A 17,509-nucleotide genomic window follows, 5' to 3' on the forward strand; every position below is an offset into this window, starting at 1 on the left:
TAACAAATTTTAAAGTTTTATTTGAAAAAATCACAAAAGGTTTCAAAATTATAATAACAACAAAATAAATTTAAATAAAAGAAAATAATAATCAGAAAATGCCCAAACTACCCTAAAACTAACTAAACTGAGTGCAAACGAGAATTTAAAGATACAATGCTTCAAAAAAACAACTCGAATACCACAAAAATATATTGTATCTAAACATTTCAAAAGTAATAATTAAAAATCATGTGCTCACGTCAAACTACATCATGTGGAAACCAATGGAGATAAAATGATGCAGAGCATACGAAATGGTTCCAAAATAGCTTTAGGTAGTCACTAAGCATATTATATATTTCACCATACTCAACTTTTTCTCTCTGCAAAGAAAAGTACAAACAAAATAATGAAAAACAATAATCTGCCAACATTTCAGCTCACACAAAATCAGTATTATATCCAAACATTTCATTAGAAAGAAACAAACAACTATTTACATAGCCCCACATCAATTAAAATAAAAGATATTCTTGTCAACTACACAAAATTGAACTCATATCAGTATATAAATATAGAGAACTCTGTTGTTTAGTGATCAAATGATAGCTATAATACACATTTAATTCAACCTACAAACACTTCTGCTACCTCTAGATTTCTTCCTTTATTGTCTACTTTTTACCCATGTTCTAAAAAACGAAGCCAAAATTTAAAATCTAAAAAAAGTAATTTTTAAAAATTTGTTTTTCGAATTTGGAATGTGGCTAAGAATTCAACTCACATGCAAACCATCCTAAGAAAATGTGAAAGAATAGGCTTTATTTTTTAAAATAAAAAACAAAATAGTTAGCAAACAGAAGCTTAACAATCAAACGTAAAAGCAGCATTTTTTAGGCAAAAACCATATTTGTGTGAAACTGAGGAAGCCAGTTATGGAGGATGCTTACCAGTAGTTCGGAAGTACCTTGTTTTAGCTTCAAAGTAACTTCGTTTGACGCTTCACCAATCGAGGTCCTGAGATGATATCGATCGGCATGTCTTAGATTGAGCTTCACAAATGGGTTTACATAAGACTTGGAAACAATGTGCCAAACTTCAACCACTGTGAATCTATCCCCAGAGGTGTCTTTTCTCAGAGGCCATCTTAAGCTGCCCATCACATCTGGGTCTAAAACTGAAGAATTTATAAGATCTACGATGCCTTCCATCTCATCATCCTAGCATACAAAATTTAAGGTGGGTCTGAATTTATTTTACAAAAAATATTAGATTTATAAGTCCAGGTGCATGCTCCTTTTGGCTTGGAAGGTACTATTTCTAGGAAAATATTGTGTTCATAATATAGTACTTGCTTGGGAAGGTGGCTACAGATAGAGGGAGCTAGGGGCTTTGGAAACTAGACAACCCAAATTGATACATGGTAAAGTTAAGAGACCAAGCTGTAACAAAAATAAAAGTATATAAACTAATTTGTTTCTTTGATGAATGTATGGGACCAATAATGCTTTTCAATCAATAAAATGTTTCTAGAGGATTCACATGCTTAGCTTAGTTGGCGAAATTATGAAGACTGTTAGAAAACAAATGAGAAAAAAAGGCACTATTTGTTATAAGAAAACCATGAATTTCTACATATGGCTTTTGACTACTTTGATTTAGGGGGCTTACTGTAAGCTTTTTTAAAGTCTTCGTGGAGTATAGCATCACCCTCATATCAATATTCTGTTTCAGGCACGAAATATCTGCAACCATATGGCGCACTTGGTCGAGTTCAACCTACAAAATGAATGGAAAATATGCTGAGCAACTGTGAAATTGCAACTTAGAGTAGTAAAATATGTGGAAGAGCTAACAGCTGTAATGTCATTAGTAGAAACGACATTGTTTAGAAATGAATTTTGTTAAAATCATGGATAGACTATTCTCCCCAAAACAATGGGGGGGGGGGGGGGGATAGGAAAACAGACAAAAGTTTACCTTATAAAGTTCAAGATTATTCAACAGGGGCAAAGCGAAAATCCTTGCACACATACCATACTCATCTGCAAATCAAAACAACTACCTTGACAAGATATGTATGTTTTTCCTTTTCAAACTCTACTCCAATCAGTGGAATTACTTTTTCTGTAATGTTTTCCATGTAAGTGTCCAAGACATTCGTATAAAACATGCCCTTCAGCCGTCTCAATGTCCTTTCAGTAGGCAGCTTATTTATGTCAATTCTAGATATCCTGCATAACAAAGGTAATAACTATCTTCTAAACAAAAGCAAAAGCAACATCTCTCACAGCAGTTACAATAGCAAATATCGTATGGTAGGTTTTGTTAACAAACAAGAGATTGCTTACCCATGAAAGAGAAATTTTCCAACCCTAGCTACCAATTTCGGCTTCACATCCTCATCTTGATACAGTTCATTTTTTACGTGTTGAACCGATAAAAGTAATTCTGGCAGTAGATTGTCTACAATAGATAACCATGGTCCTGTTACGACTTCTTCCTCTTCTCTAGTCCCTATAACCACTATCAACAAATCAAATGCTTTATTTTTCATTAAGTTGTTTATTCATCAACAGGAAGTACCAATTACATACAGCAACAAAGAGAAACTCCATGACATAGTTCTACTACCTTGTGATATATTAGAGTTCACCAAAACTAGAGGTTTTTCACCCCCATCGAAGTTCAAAGGACGGCGCAGAAAATGGTTCAAGATGAACACAAGGGGGAAACTAGTTACCATCATCAGAACTACCAATGGTAAACCATTTCCATATAGCCCCATCGGCATTGACAAAAGTTGGCCTCGCATAAAACTCTCGGATGTCATAAGGAGTTGGTTTCGAATTCAATTTTCTGTTGAATTGAGGAGCGAGCGACTCTGGAGTAGGAGACCGATTCTTCATATCCCTTGAATGACGTTTGTGTGGAGGTATATAAGCCGTACAGTAAGTTCACAAAGCACAAGCAAAGTATCTGAGAGTCAAGGAAAGAGTTATTCCCCACAAGACAAAAGTTGTTTTACAACGAGAAACTTTTGGTAGTTGCAAAAAAACAAACTGCCAAGAACATCCATTTAATTGAATACAATATCTATCAGCTCAAGCTTTTTATTCCAATGATACTTTAGAGTACCACAACAACGTCTTGAGTCCAAGCCCCATTAAACGTTTACACGTACCAATTCGTACGAAAGTATTAGGAATATACAAAAAAAATGGAACAGGTTATAACCTGTTCCCTACCTTTGATTCAGAGGTAGCTTTATACAAACGAAGAAGCATCTTAAACAGAAATATTAACACTCACAACAGGATTCACATTTCTGCTAAATGGATTGATCAAATTAGCTCAAACAAACAGTTCTAACAACATAAATGCAGAACACAAGCTAGAAGGGAAAAAAATATTCCAAACATATGGCACATCCACTTGTAAATTGGCTTTACCTTCACTTAACTCATAAGATCCACAACGGAAAGTAATATAGGAAAAATTGAGTGGGGAGAAAGAAAAAGAAAAATATGAAGGAGAAAGGAACTAAAAGGAAAAAGAAGCAGAGTTTCAGGTACTGGGTAGTGGACTGGCTTCGGTTGCAAGGAAAAGCATTGGTTAAGTTGGCTGGAAAAGCCTCTTCATATACTGTGGAAGAAGGTAGAAAGGGAAAAAAAGAGCATTGATTAGAGGAGTTGCCATAGGCGCTTACAGATTGGAGCTTGAGCCTGCAAGTTATGGAGAGTTGATACATGATCATCGGTTAGTGGAAAGGGCATTACAGGCGACACGAGCTTTTTCAGGCATTAGGAACATATTTGTAATATAAAACAAATAATTGATTTAGGGAAATATTTGGAATTAGAAAAATGGGAAATGGCAATGGTTGACAATGAGAATAAAATGCTATTTTGTAGGTGTAACCTACCTTTGATATTTACAAATGTGATAAAAACTTCAAATTTGGATTTTTAATTATTTTTTATTCCATATTTGTCCTCAATAATCAATTGATAAAGAGAGAAAAGTACCGACAATCGACGACCAAACGTGTAGCAGTCGATGGAGGTAAGTGACAGAAGGTGGAGCGGGTAGTAGTGACAGATAGAGATGTCCACGGGACGGGGATGGGGGACGGGGAAGCCATCCCCGTCCCCGTCCCCGCGAATTTCCCCACGGGGAACGGGGCGGGGATTTCCCGGGGAATCCTTTATTTTTTTTTCTAATCAAATATAGATTTTTCCAATGCAATTTTAATTGAAACGCAACATTTCTTAGTGCAAATTTCGATAAAATATCATCAATTTTTCTATTAAAAACATTCATTCATAATCCATCAATTATTCTCATTAAAAATCAACATAAACATAAATAATAAAAACATCCATTGATAATCCATCAATAATTCTCATTAAAATTCAATTAAACTTAAATAATAAAAACATCAATTCATAATCTATCAATTATTCTCATTAAAATTCAACTTAAACTTAAATAATAAAAACATACTTCCATAATTATTTTAAGAAAAGTTACAACATGACAACAACAACATATTTGTTTAAGACACAACATGACAATAACATAGTCAAACCAAGCCGCCATCAACGAATTTCATCCAACTTTGTAAGGGATGATTCCTGAAAAAAAACACAAATATTATATATATTGATATAAATCAATATTAAAATAATAATAATAATAATAATACACGAACTTATAACTTACATCATCTGTATCTTGATCCTCAAGAACATTTTCCAAAACTTTAGCATCTATAGGAGTATGCTTATCTATTTAAGACATGTAAAAGGAAAATTAGATCTCAAATTGTAAATAATAAAAAATTATTAAATAAATTAAACAATAATACTAATTCATACCTTCTGCCCATAACCAAAGTACACATCAAAGCTTTCAATAAATTTTCATGAATTTGAGAACAATGTGGACCTACGTGTCTACCACCAATACTAAATGCAGATTCAGAAGCAACAGTAGTGACGGGAACGACTAGAATATCTTTTGCAATTTGATACAAAACAGGATATTTCACTCCATTCAACTTTCACCTTTGCAAATTGTTAAAGTTATTCGACTGTGATAGAAGAGACTCATCCAAATAATGATCCAACTCTGATTTGACATTATCAATATCATTTTCAACATTACTAACGAACTCTTCAAACTTGAGATATCGTTCTTTCCTATTAACAAGAGCAATTGAACTACTACTTCCATCTCACCTTGAAGTCGAAGAAGTACTAATTATAGATGTAGAACGTTGAGGTTCTTCTCTTGTTCTTGAATTTGAACTATAAAACTTCATCAAATCACAACACAAGTCTTGAACGCGTTTAATTTCAACAGTATGATGAGATCCATAGATTTGAGGAAAATAAAACTGGATCAATCTCATCTTAAATCCAGGATCTAATACTGTAGCTATTGCCAATACACCATGAATCACACTCCAATATTTTTCAAACTTAGCAATCATTCTTGATGTCATTACTTGTACCTCCTCAACATCAAAGTTAAGCCACTTAGAAAGTTCCAATATAATTTCACAAACTTCTTAAAAAAAGACATTGGAGGTTGGATAACTTGACCCAAAAAACAACTCAGTCATTAAGTAAAATGGTTCTAATCTATCACACATTTCTTTTACAAAATTCCAATCAGTATCTGAAGGATGACAAGTATATAGTGGTTCACGTTGTTTTAGACGAAGAAAAACATCCTTGTATTCCAAAGCAGTTTTGAGCATTCCAAAGGTTGAATTCCATCTTCTAACACAATCAAGACTTAGTTTTTTAGTGCATGGAATTTGTAATTGACAAACTCCTTCTTCAAATTTTTCCTTCCTTTTTGCAGAAAGAATTCAAAAATGAAAAGTACCTCTAATCTTCTCTATACCATCCGAACTTTCAGCCTAATCATTTTTCACTATCAAAGTCAAAATATGTGCATAACAACGAATGTGGAACAAACTTCTATGCAACCACAGTGTCCTTAAATCTAACTTCCTTAATAAAATGTCACCATTACATCATTTGTTGAACAATTATCTACTGTTACAGTGGATGATTTACAATCTATATTCCAATAAAAAATACACTCCATTAATGCTTCAAAAAGTAACTGTCCAGTATGTGGATGTGGCACGTGTACAAGCCTAGTATAGTAGTATTATGTAATTGTTGGGAATGTCCTTGAACTCGTAGTTCGTGTTAAACATTCTATTTATCAATAAAATATTATTGAGTATTTTATTCAATAAAGTTGTTGATTTTGTACTCTATTATGAAAATCCAATAAACATATCCATTGCTATAATATGAATACTTTAACTTTATGTAATGACATAAACGGGATCAAGTTAATAGTATATAGTCTAAATGGTCTAATAAGTATATAGATGAAATTGGATATCTCATCCTGGTAACACTATGGGATGCGGCCCATTTTGTATAGGTAATACAAATGATGTGATCCACAAATCATTCTTGTAAAAACAGTGAGTGGGGACATCCTATGCAATGAGTTTGCATATAAACTGGACCACGAAATAGTCACTTTTCTTTATAACGACCGTTTACTATTAAAATTGACTATTTCATATTTAAGTAACCTAGGATAACTCGATTTTAATCCTGAGCTAGCTATGAACTCCTGTTTATTTAGGATTATTCTTTGATCTGCATGGGTGAGAGTAGTCAAACAACACTGCTCAATAAGCCTTCCATTTTGGGGATAAGACCAGATGGATAGCTGGGGACATAGCTTTGCAAGATGGAATTCACTCCTACCCATTTTAGGATTAGCAGATGGGTTATTCTCTTAAGTGCTGATTCTAGGTCTTGAACAATCGGGGCCCCGCCTTCTTAGGATAAAGAAGGACATGATTCATAAGTAGTATTATGAATCGAATTATTCATTAGAGGGTCAGTGGCAACATAAGGAATAAGATGTATTTGTAGGAGTAAAACGACAATTTTGACCCAGCTGTAAATACGAACAACCTGTGAAGGATTGACTTACTAATTATGGTTTATATGAACAAAAATATATCTACATTGAGAAGAGTGCAACTATCGAGTTATAGTGGTGTGTCTTGATAGTTAACGAATAGTAATTAATTCGATTAAAGAGTTTTAACGAATTAATTACAGATCGTTGGAGCTCATGATCTGTAGGTCCATTAGGTCCCTCTACTAGCTCATTAAATTGGAATAACAAATTGAGTATTGATGTATGAATTTTAGGGTTTTCAATTGATTGTATATGATACAATTATAAACATTTATTTTGATTGAAATTAAACGAAATAGGAAAATCAATTAATATTTAAATTATGATTTAAATATAAAATTGATTTATTGGTGATATTATATTAATTTAGTATTTAGATAAAATTAATATTTAAATTAAAAAGTAGTTTTATCTAATTAATTATTTTGAATTAATTCTATAAAACTAATTTAAAATTAAAAATGTTTTTTTGAAAACATTCTTAGTGGATTTTTCCATTTTTTGGGAAAAATCCACTGACCATATTTATTGGAGAATCACCAAATTTCATTGCTAATCTTCAAGCTGGAGCTGCCTAACATGCAACTTGATACATTTGCATGGTTTTTACCTATATATTGAAGCTCCATGCATGAAGATCAGCGAGAGATTAAAAAAAAAAAGAAGATAATTTCTGAATTAATAACCCTGAAAAACCCTGCTATTGTTCTTCATCAATTCAACTTGTTCAAGTGTTTCTACCATACATTCCAGCTTGAGCATAATAGAGAAGATCTCGGTGGTAGTCCTCTCGGAGATTCAAGCTCTTTCTTGGTATTTTCAGCTGATTTGGTGGAGGATTCTTCAAAAGTAATATGTGTTTCAATTCAAACCCTCTTTTGAATATCATATGTACAGCTTGCTCAAAACTCAAATTAAATGTAGTTTAAGTGCTTAATGATTATGTAGTCTTTCGTTACATGTTATATCATTCTTTCAGTAATAATATGTTAAAATGAAAACTACCAAATGAAAGAAAAAAAAAACATAACAACATAAAAAATTTAAATTACCTTAAAAGTCTACTTTGCAGGACCTAAGAATCATCAATAAAATGTGCAGTGGTTGCCATGTATCCCTTCTTCTGGCTAGACGCAGTCCACATGTCCGTAGTAAGAGTAACCCTACTTCTATTGTTTTCCAAAAACTTCATTGTTTTAATTCTCTCTTCTTCATAAATTTTTATTATATCTCCCCTCACCGTGGTTCTTGAAATCATCTTAAACAACGGTTGAACACCACTAAAAAACTTTCTAAATCCTTTGTATTCAACCATGTTTATTGGATATTCATGTAAAATTATAGTACAAGCAAGATCTCTTCTAGAAGCTTCATAATCAAAGAGGGTCGGATTTAGGACTACTTTTCCTTCATTGGTTTTAGTGGGTCTCAAACATGATTGCCTAATGTCTCTTTGTCTCCGTAAGGGACAAATTTTGAAATGACCATGTAAATGCTTTGTCCCATTTTTAGATTCCTCTCCTAACTTTTTTCCATAATAATTACATATTGCTTTCATGGTGTCATTTATTTTTTGTCTTTTATAATGATTCTATACTATTGATGTCAACCTATTACTTTTTAGTCCTCATTATCATCGGTATCTAATGTAATAGGCGTAGATTGATCATTACCACTAGAAACATTGTTTATTGGGGTTGATTCGCTCATGTTCATAGATGTTGGAGTTGAACCACCTTGTTCTAACTCATTATTATTCGATAGAGTCATTTTCAAATTTCACCTAAAAATAGTCAAATAGTAACAAAAAAATTACAAAATCGAACAACTATCAATTTCAGACATACAAAAAAATCAAATTCGAATTTCTAACAGATTAGATCAGAGATCAAACATACCAAAAATCGTACATACCTTTAGATTTTAACGATTCAAAAATACCAAAAATCAAACAAATAACTATAACTCATTTTATCTTTTACACAAATAACAAATTAGATTAGAAAGTAGATATTCAAATTTCGGACATACCTTGGAATGAAAAGATGTCGGCGACGCTTCAGACAACAGATCTGACAAAGGGACACTGAGGAAGAGTGATCGAATGCCGGCAAGGGAGCAAGTTGGTGGATGGGTGGCAGATCAGAGTTTGGTGGGTGGGATGGAGGACGGCGACGGGGTGAGGCCGTGAGGGTGAAACTCGAATTCGAGTCGGTACTACTGTCGTAAGGTGAGTCGCATATTCGGGGTAGAGGTGGAGTCTTGACTCACTGACATGAGGGAGAGGGAGGGACTTGGGGCCATGAGTGATTGTAAGGGTGAGAGTTTGGAGGCAGAGGCACGTGTAGAGCAAAGTTACTCGAGTGATGAGGCGTGACTATGAGGGAGAGGGAGTGATGACTGATGAGGCTAGAGGTAGAGGTGAGAGGTGTACGTAGAGCAGAGGGAAAGGGAATTCATTTTAAGTTAGGGTTTTATGATAAATACATATATACTCGGGGCGGAGCGGGGAGTTGGGGCGGGGCTGGGGTTGGGACCAAGTCTAGGGAATATATTCCCCGTCCTCGACCCTGAAATGTAAATGGGGAAAAAATTCCCCACTCCCTCCCTCATTCCCTGTGTATTCGGGGATTCCCCATCCCGTTCGGGGCGGGTCCCTGTGGGGCCCCGACCCTGCGAGTTAAATGGATATCTCTAGTGACAGATGATGCGAAGTTGATGAAAGAGAGATACTGGGGGGAAAGAAATATTTGAGAGAGCAGAAACAATCGGCAATCGGACGTGCAACGATCGACGGAGGTAAGCGGGGGGAGGGGGAGGTAAGGTCTGTTGCATGTAAAGAAGATGAAGAAGTTCAGATTTTTTTCTAAAAAAAAATCTTAGTGTATCATTATAAAGTATATTAACTCAGTCAAGTGTATCAATAGTATCAATCAATAGTGCATCATTAACAAGTTTATCAACAATATATCAATCAAGTGTATCAATAGTATATCCGTCAAGTGTATCAACAATATAAAATAGTGCATCATTATCAAGTTTATTAGTAGTATATCAATCAAATGTATCATTGTCAAGTATATCAATCAAGTGTATCAAGTTTATCGGTAGTATAAACAAGTGAATAATTGACCAATTTATCAGCAGTTTATCAATCGGGTGCATCATTATCAAGTATATCAAATATATTAGCCAAGTGTATTAACTTATATTAATAGTGTATCAAGTGTATCAAATATATTATAGTGTAATGATATATCAATAGACCTATGAATTAAACAAAATCTATTGAAATAAATAAAATCCTAATATCCACTGGATTTATTAAAACACAATCGAAAATCTTCTTGAAATCTACAGTGATAATGGAAAACAATAATTAAAAATATCTTTAAAAAAAATCATTAGGATCTATAGATGCAACATTCTAATGCAAATACAGTGTAATTGGATGAATAAACCCTAATGCAATCATTATAATACATAACCCAATATAACAATCAAATCAACAATAATATTTAATACTTGCAAAAACCAACACATCTCCCCACACAACCTTCCATATTCCAACGAGAAATCCTTCAATACCCCACTCTTCCATCTTCAACCTTCCATATTCAACGCAAACCCTCCCATACCCCTAATCTTTCATCTCCAACCTTTCAATACCCCGTTCAAATCTCTGCAACACCTCCATATCGCATACCTTTTAGAGCTCATCACGACTCTGATTGTCTTCACCACTATAGGTTCCTGAACGAAGAGCAACCTTACACACAAAAGCAATTGACGAAATCTTTAACGGAAAACCTAGGTCCAAATTTCCATAAAAGACTCTCAAAATATGCTTTATTGAAATCCTAGGTTGTATATCATGCTTTGTAGTGTCCATTATTTGTTCATTAAAGGTGAGAGCAAAAACTTCGTCTTTGTTTTACACCATTACTTGTCGCTTGTGATGCTTTTCTACCCCTATATAAAGGAAATCCAAAGTCTTGTTAGAAACACATGAGTATACGACTCCCCCAAAGTTGGCATAAATAAGGTTCTATTGGATATATTTTTATTTTTTTATATTTCAAAACAACACAAATCTCATAATAGTTGGGTTTGTCGTAATCAAATATATTTCAAAATTGAAATATTTGTTTATCTCTCCCCTGATTACATGTTACCTGTTTTTTAAACACAACGTTAAACTTTGAACAAGCTGTTGAGATTGATGCCCTAAATCTCGTAGGGTCCTATAGTTTGTAAATATATTGAACAAACTCATTGTCTATTTAATAAAATATATGATATTTTATTCCATATTTTTTGTTGCATTAACCACAAACTAATAAACTAACATTCAAGGTTATCTTGTAACTTAAACATGTATGTAGAGACATACATGTGGATCATATTTAAGTGATAACCTAAATGGTTTGTAGTAGATGGATAAGGTTGGATACCTTATCCTGGTGACATTACGAGTATGGTCCGCTTTGTAGGTGTTACAATTGTTGTAAAGTGCTACAAATGATTTGATCCTGATCATTCATATATAGATATGTGAGCGGAGATATTCTATACAAATGAGTTTGTATAAGACCAGACCACAAAATGTTTAGTCTCATTATATAACGCCGTTCATAATAAAGACTTACATTTCACCAGGATGACCATAAGTAACATGACCTAAATCCTGAGTGAGTTATAAACTCTTGCCTATGAGGGCGGTCCTTTGATTTGTATGGGTGAGAGTAGTCAGATCTTCGACTCAACAAGCCTACCATTTTGGGGATTCTTCTGATTGGAGAACTTGGAACACAACTACACAAGAAGGAATCCACTCCTTTCCCGAGGTCAAGGTAAGTAGATAGAGTTGCTCCCTTAAGGGCTGATTCCGGAGCTTGAATAATGTGGCGCCACACCCTCTCCTGGCCCGAGAGGGGTTTAGTCATAGTTGGACTATGATCTATTGTTCATTAGAGGGATCGGTGGTACTTAAAGAGTTAGATGTAACTACAGGGGCAAAACGATAATTTTTGCCTAGCTGTACTTACGAGCAATTTGTGAAGGGTCATCATACTGTTGATTGGTTATATCCAATGGACACAGAAATATATCTGTAGTACGAAGAGTGCAATTGTCGGTCTTTAGTGGAGTGTCCGGCAGTTAACAAATGATGAATAATTTAATTAAAGAGTTTAATTAATTATTCATGTACCATTGGAGCTTCAAGCTACAGGCCCATGAGTTCCCCTTGGTAGCTCAATAGGATTAATTGAGAATCAGTTGTTGGATTAATTTGAATTTTTCAAATTAGTAGATGAGTTTAATCATATATGATATAATTAAGTTATTTTAATTATATGTGATATAATTATTATAAGATATTTGATACATTATAGCTTTAATGAGGAAAAATAAATATTTAAATATGATTCAAATATTATTAATATGAATTGGAATCATAATTGTTAAATTTAATATAAATGTGATTTATATTAAATGCCATAAAAGAGAGAAAAGGAACTATAGGTTATATTGTATGTGATACAATATTAAATCTATAGGTTATATATATATATATAATACGATAAGTTAGTTATTATATTTATATTTATATATATTAAATATCATTTTTATTTTATTTTTAAATAAAAATGAGGGAGGAAGTTACAACTCCCCCCTCTTACGTGGGTGGTTGTGATATTTTGGTTTTTTGAAAGGCAGGAGAGAGTCTCCTTCTTCAACAATCTGTTCTTGATTAAGAGATTAAAAAAACAACAGAAGAGTTTTGTGTGTGTGAGTTTGAGTTGTTGGTGAACAATTTCAAACCTTCCTCTCCACAAAAATTCTCTCAATCCAAAATAGCCAGAGCCCCCATCCCTGGGTTCTGTACCTGAGAATACCAAGGAAGCCTTTGTGGTAGTGTTCGTGCTCTTGATCAAAGTTTTTTTGAAGAAAGTCTTCAAGACGTTCGTGTGCTATTCGAGGGATTCTTGAAGAAAAGTCTTCAAAGGTAAGGTTTCTAAAACCTATTTATTTAGCATGCTATAATTTATGTAAATGCATATCATGTTCATGTTTTACTGTAAAATTTACAATCAATTAAAAAAAGAATTTGGGACGATCTATCTTCCGCTCATGGTTCCTTTCAGTTTGGGATCCTTCAATTGGTATCAGAGCTAGGTTGCTGGTTTTCTAATCTCAAATTCCATTTTTTTGTTGAATCGATTTTACAGTGATGGTGGGTTTTACATAGTCTGCATTCTATTTAAAGTTCATGTTGGGTTTTATGTCCGAAAAATCGCAGTTTGTAAAATTAAACATATTCTATTATCAATAAAAAATGTTATTCAACATTTCTTCAATAAATGTATTGAATCTATTAATGGCATTCATAGAGTCTAATCCAATAAACTAAGATCCATGGCTATTATATGAATACTTGAACTTTATGTAGAGACATAGAGATAGATCAAGTATGAGTAAATAGTCAAAATGGTCTATAGTATATGATTAACGTTGGGTACCTTATCCTGGCAACACTATTTGATGCGGCCTACTCTATAGCTGTTACAAGCTGTTGTAAAGATACTACAAACAAAGTGATCTAGATTCGCTAATGTATTGACATGAGGACTGGGGGCATCCTATGCAATGAGTTTGCATAAGATCGGACCAAGAAATAAGTCACTCTTACCTTTTAAATGTTGTTTACTATTTAAGACTGACTATTTCGCTTAGATGACCTAGGTAACTCGATCTTAATCCTGAGCTAACTACGAACTCCTGTTTATTCGGGATTATCCTTAGATTTGTATAGGTGAGGGTTGGCTCAACAGCGCCGACTCAATAAGCCTCCCATTTCAGGGGTAAGACTGGGTAGATAGCTGATGACATAGGGTGTAAGACAGAATTCACACCTACCCGATTTAGGGATAGGAGAGAGGTTGTTCTTTTAAATACTTAATCCAAGTCTTGAACAAGGGGCCCCACCCTCTCACTGGCTCGAGAGGGATTCGATTTAGTGATTTGATCATAAACCAATTGTTCATTAGAGGATCAGTTGGAACTTAAGGAATAAAACATAATATCGAGGGTAAAACAACACATTGACCTAGTTGGTATTATGAACAACCTGTGAAGGGTCAACTTACTAGTTATGGTTATATCGTGTGGACACAAATATATCTACAGTGAGGAGAGTGCAACTATCGAGCTATAGTGGTGTGATTCAATAGTTAATGGATACTGATTAATTCGGTCTAAAGAATTTAGCCAATTAATCTTAATCGTTGGAGCTCATGATCTTTATGTTCATAAGGTCCCTCTACTAGCTCGTAAAACATGAACACCTTAAATTATTAAATTGAGTGAATTTGGAATGATATCAATTTGAATTGTTTAAATTGAATTTCAATTTGAAAATGTTCAAATTGAAATTAGAGTTTTTGAGTTTGAATTAGTTCAAAATCAAATTAGGGTTTGCTTAATTATATTCGATATAATCAATGTTTGATTTGTTGAAATTAAATGAAATTGGAGAGTTAATAATATTTAAATTGTTATTTAAATATCAATTACATGAATAGGATTCATGTTTAAATTTTGTGTATGATTAATTTGATATTTGATATTAAATTAATTAATTAATTAAAAATGAAATTAATTTCCATTTTTAAATTCAATTTGAGAAATTGGATTTATAATTTTAGATTTGATTAATTGAGAATTAATTATATTAAATTTTGATTAATTTTAGAATTAATTAAAAGAAATGAGAAATTTGAAAATTAAACTTCAAAGTGGGGTTTTCCCATATTTGAAGCTAGTAGGAGGTGTCCCTCCCTAGTACACACACAAATCCATCTTCCAATTTGAAGTAGCTGCTAGCTAATTCTATTACTGAAGGAGTCTGCATGCAGCTAAGTAATAAAGCACTTCCAATTTGCTGAGATGAGGATGAGGGACTGAGATTGAGCACTGAAAAATTGGTTTTGTGGTTCAGTTTCTTCTTCCTCTTCAAACCCATAAAACATTTACCAAATTCGCTCAAATCTGAGTTCCACCACTCAAATTCAAAGCTGAGAATAGTAGAGAAGACCTCTTGGTGGTTCACTAACTGATTTGGAGCTAAATTGGAGTGAAAAGTAGCTTGGATTGAAGATTTTCTCACAAAAGGTATGTGACTTGAAACCCACTTGAATATGCATGGTGACGAAAAATTATTACCAAGTCGTCAAGGACTTGATGACTAAAATTAAGTGAACGCAATATGCGATGCATGTTCTTAATGTATGCATTGATTATCATGCATCGGTGGTCATGGTTGGAGTGAACTATACGTTAACGAATGTATGCAATGACCATGTGTTCCTATCACAAGTTTTCTTGCAGTCACGCCAAGTATAATGTGAACGCAAGTTTCTCAGGTGATCCGAGGTCGAACTAAGGGACTTGTAGCTAGCCGTATGAGGTAATGTGTATGCGGCGGATGAATAAAAGAATGATGGAGGGGTTTTTATACTAACACTACTCCTACTCCTAACTAATAGACAACGCAATGAGAAGTATGAATGAGAGGTAGAGACACAACAACTGTTGACGCGTAGTAAATGGATGAAAAAATAGATAAAATGTGGAGATGTCTTCATCGCAACCCTTAAGAGTGACCGCAAGGGCAACCTCAGTCAATGCAAGCTGATGCGTTCATGCCATACATGCCCGCTACAAATGCACTGATTTGTATTAGTAAACGGAACTTATTCCTAAGTCTCCATTCTTGCTTATGCAATCTTAATTTAACTCTCCCGAGCATCGATTCTAACCTAGCTTTCCTGAGTCTTAGGTTCTTTCTTTAGACTCTCTCCCGAGTAGCTCTAAAGGTGTGATGGACGCATACATAAGACAAGGTAACCGCAAAATCCTGGTCAATGTAAGATTATTCCTATCTCTAGCGAATACATGCTTACGTTGCTTAATGCGTCCAACCACTTACCCTCCCGGACAGTTGGTTGTTGCGACTTTACTCATAGACAATCATTGCGTCTGCCTATAGACAGGCGTTGCTACAGCTTCACACTAAGCAAATAAGGTTTTCTCACACACTCGCACAACGCACACCTTCCGGTGGTTTGCTACATGCTTCATATCTCTAATCTGTATGACTAAGTATGCGATACTCTAGCAATCTCACTAAGTGATGCAATGAAAGTTAAGGATGCTAAGCAAAGAAAGATGGAGATGGAATCGAAGGAAACATAGAAATGCATTGAACACACATTGTATTAATTTCTTAATCCAAAATGTAATACAATACAATATAAGAAAAGAAGAGAAAATGAAATGACTAGCTGGAAGCAATGTCTTGCTTCCAGCAGATGTGTGTCAAGGCTGCCGGTGGTGCCATGGATGGGCGGTGGAGCTGAGTATCTCAAGATCTAACTCCGGTGAAGGCTCTGGTCTTCACTCGGAATGGATGAAGGAGATGAAGAACTCTCAAGCTTCTTTCTCACGCGTTAGTCTGGATCGCAAGGATCCACTCGAAGGTCGAACCTTGGGCGAAAACCCTCGGATTCAAACCTTGGGCAAAAACCCTAGATGATTTGAAATTCTACTTAGCGGCTTCTATTTATAGAGCTTAATCACCAACAACATTAATGGACTGCTCTGATTTTGACATTAGCACCGCGTTAGTCCTTTTCTGAGTCTCTTCTGCTAATGGCATGGTAGGTGAAATGTCACATCATCTTTTGGTTTTCCCGAGATATGCGTTGATGTGTTCATTCCACAAACCTTGCATTCATCCCACTATTATGGTTATCGTGTAGCCGCAATCATGTAGTGACTGCATGCGCTTAATACTGTAACTTCTACACGATGACCACAATCACTTGACGATCGCAACTCCTATGCGATGTGCGATGGATGCATGCGGTTGATCACTGCAACACCCATGCGTTGATCGTATGCGTTCGCCTTTGCGATGGAGAGTTTCTCCACATACGGTCGTCTATGCAGTAGCCCGGCTTCTGCGTTTGCATCCACTTCCTACGTTAGCTACAAAAATAGACAATTGAACGCATAATAACGCATAATAATGGGTTAGCCGAGATTGTTAATATTGAACGCCACAAACTCATTTTCTCATGAATTCCTAACATAATTGTCGCACATTCTACTTAACAACCTTCATAATTCTAAATAAAAGGCCTAAGATGACATGCATTTCCGCATGTCATTAATGCACGCTTTAGAACTCAAATTAAATGTAATTAGAGTGCTTATTGATTTTATTTGCTTCTGTTGCATGCTTGTGTATTCCTTCAATTCATGCGATGAATGGTTTTGAATATGGTTTTGATGATGGATGTTTCAGGATAGGATACTTAGCTTTAAGGCTTAATTTCATTTACAAATTTGATTTGTAAAGGCCCTTTTTTTGGGCATAATTTTATGCTATAGAGTTTGTAATTAATTGTTTTGAGTCGTTCATGCTGTT

At 34.4% G+C, this 17,509-nt stretch overlaps 1 pseudogene across 1 annotated transcript; it reads right to left on the bottom strand.

The window, feature by feature from the left end:
- Positions 1-3,838, bottom strand: LOC120079489 (uncharacterized; annotated as a pseudogene). Its single transcript, XR_016530006.1, has 7 exons — positions 3,435-3,838; positions 2,617-2,961; positions 2,334-2,499; positions 1,963-2,216; positions 1,654-1,761; positions 933-1,202; positions 1-365 (listed from the first exon to the last, which is right to left on the bottom strand). The product of XR_016530006.1 is annotated as an uncharacterized LOC120079489 (transcript).
- Between the last annotated feature and the right edge of the window lie 13,671 nt (positions 3,839-17,509).

This window comes from Benincasa hispida, chromosome 6 (genome assembly GCF_027475165.1).
Source record: "Benincasa hispida cultivar pf3 chromosome 6, pf3_genome.v1.1, whole genome shotgun sequence".
Classification (NCBI taxonomy): domain Eukaryota; kingdom Viridiplantae; phylum Streptophyta; class Magnoliopsida; order Cucurbitales; family Cucurbitaceae; genus Benincasa; species Benincasa hispida.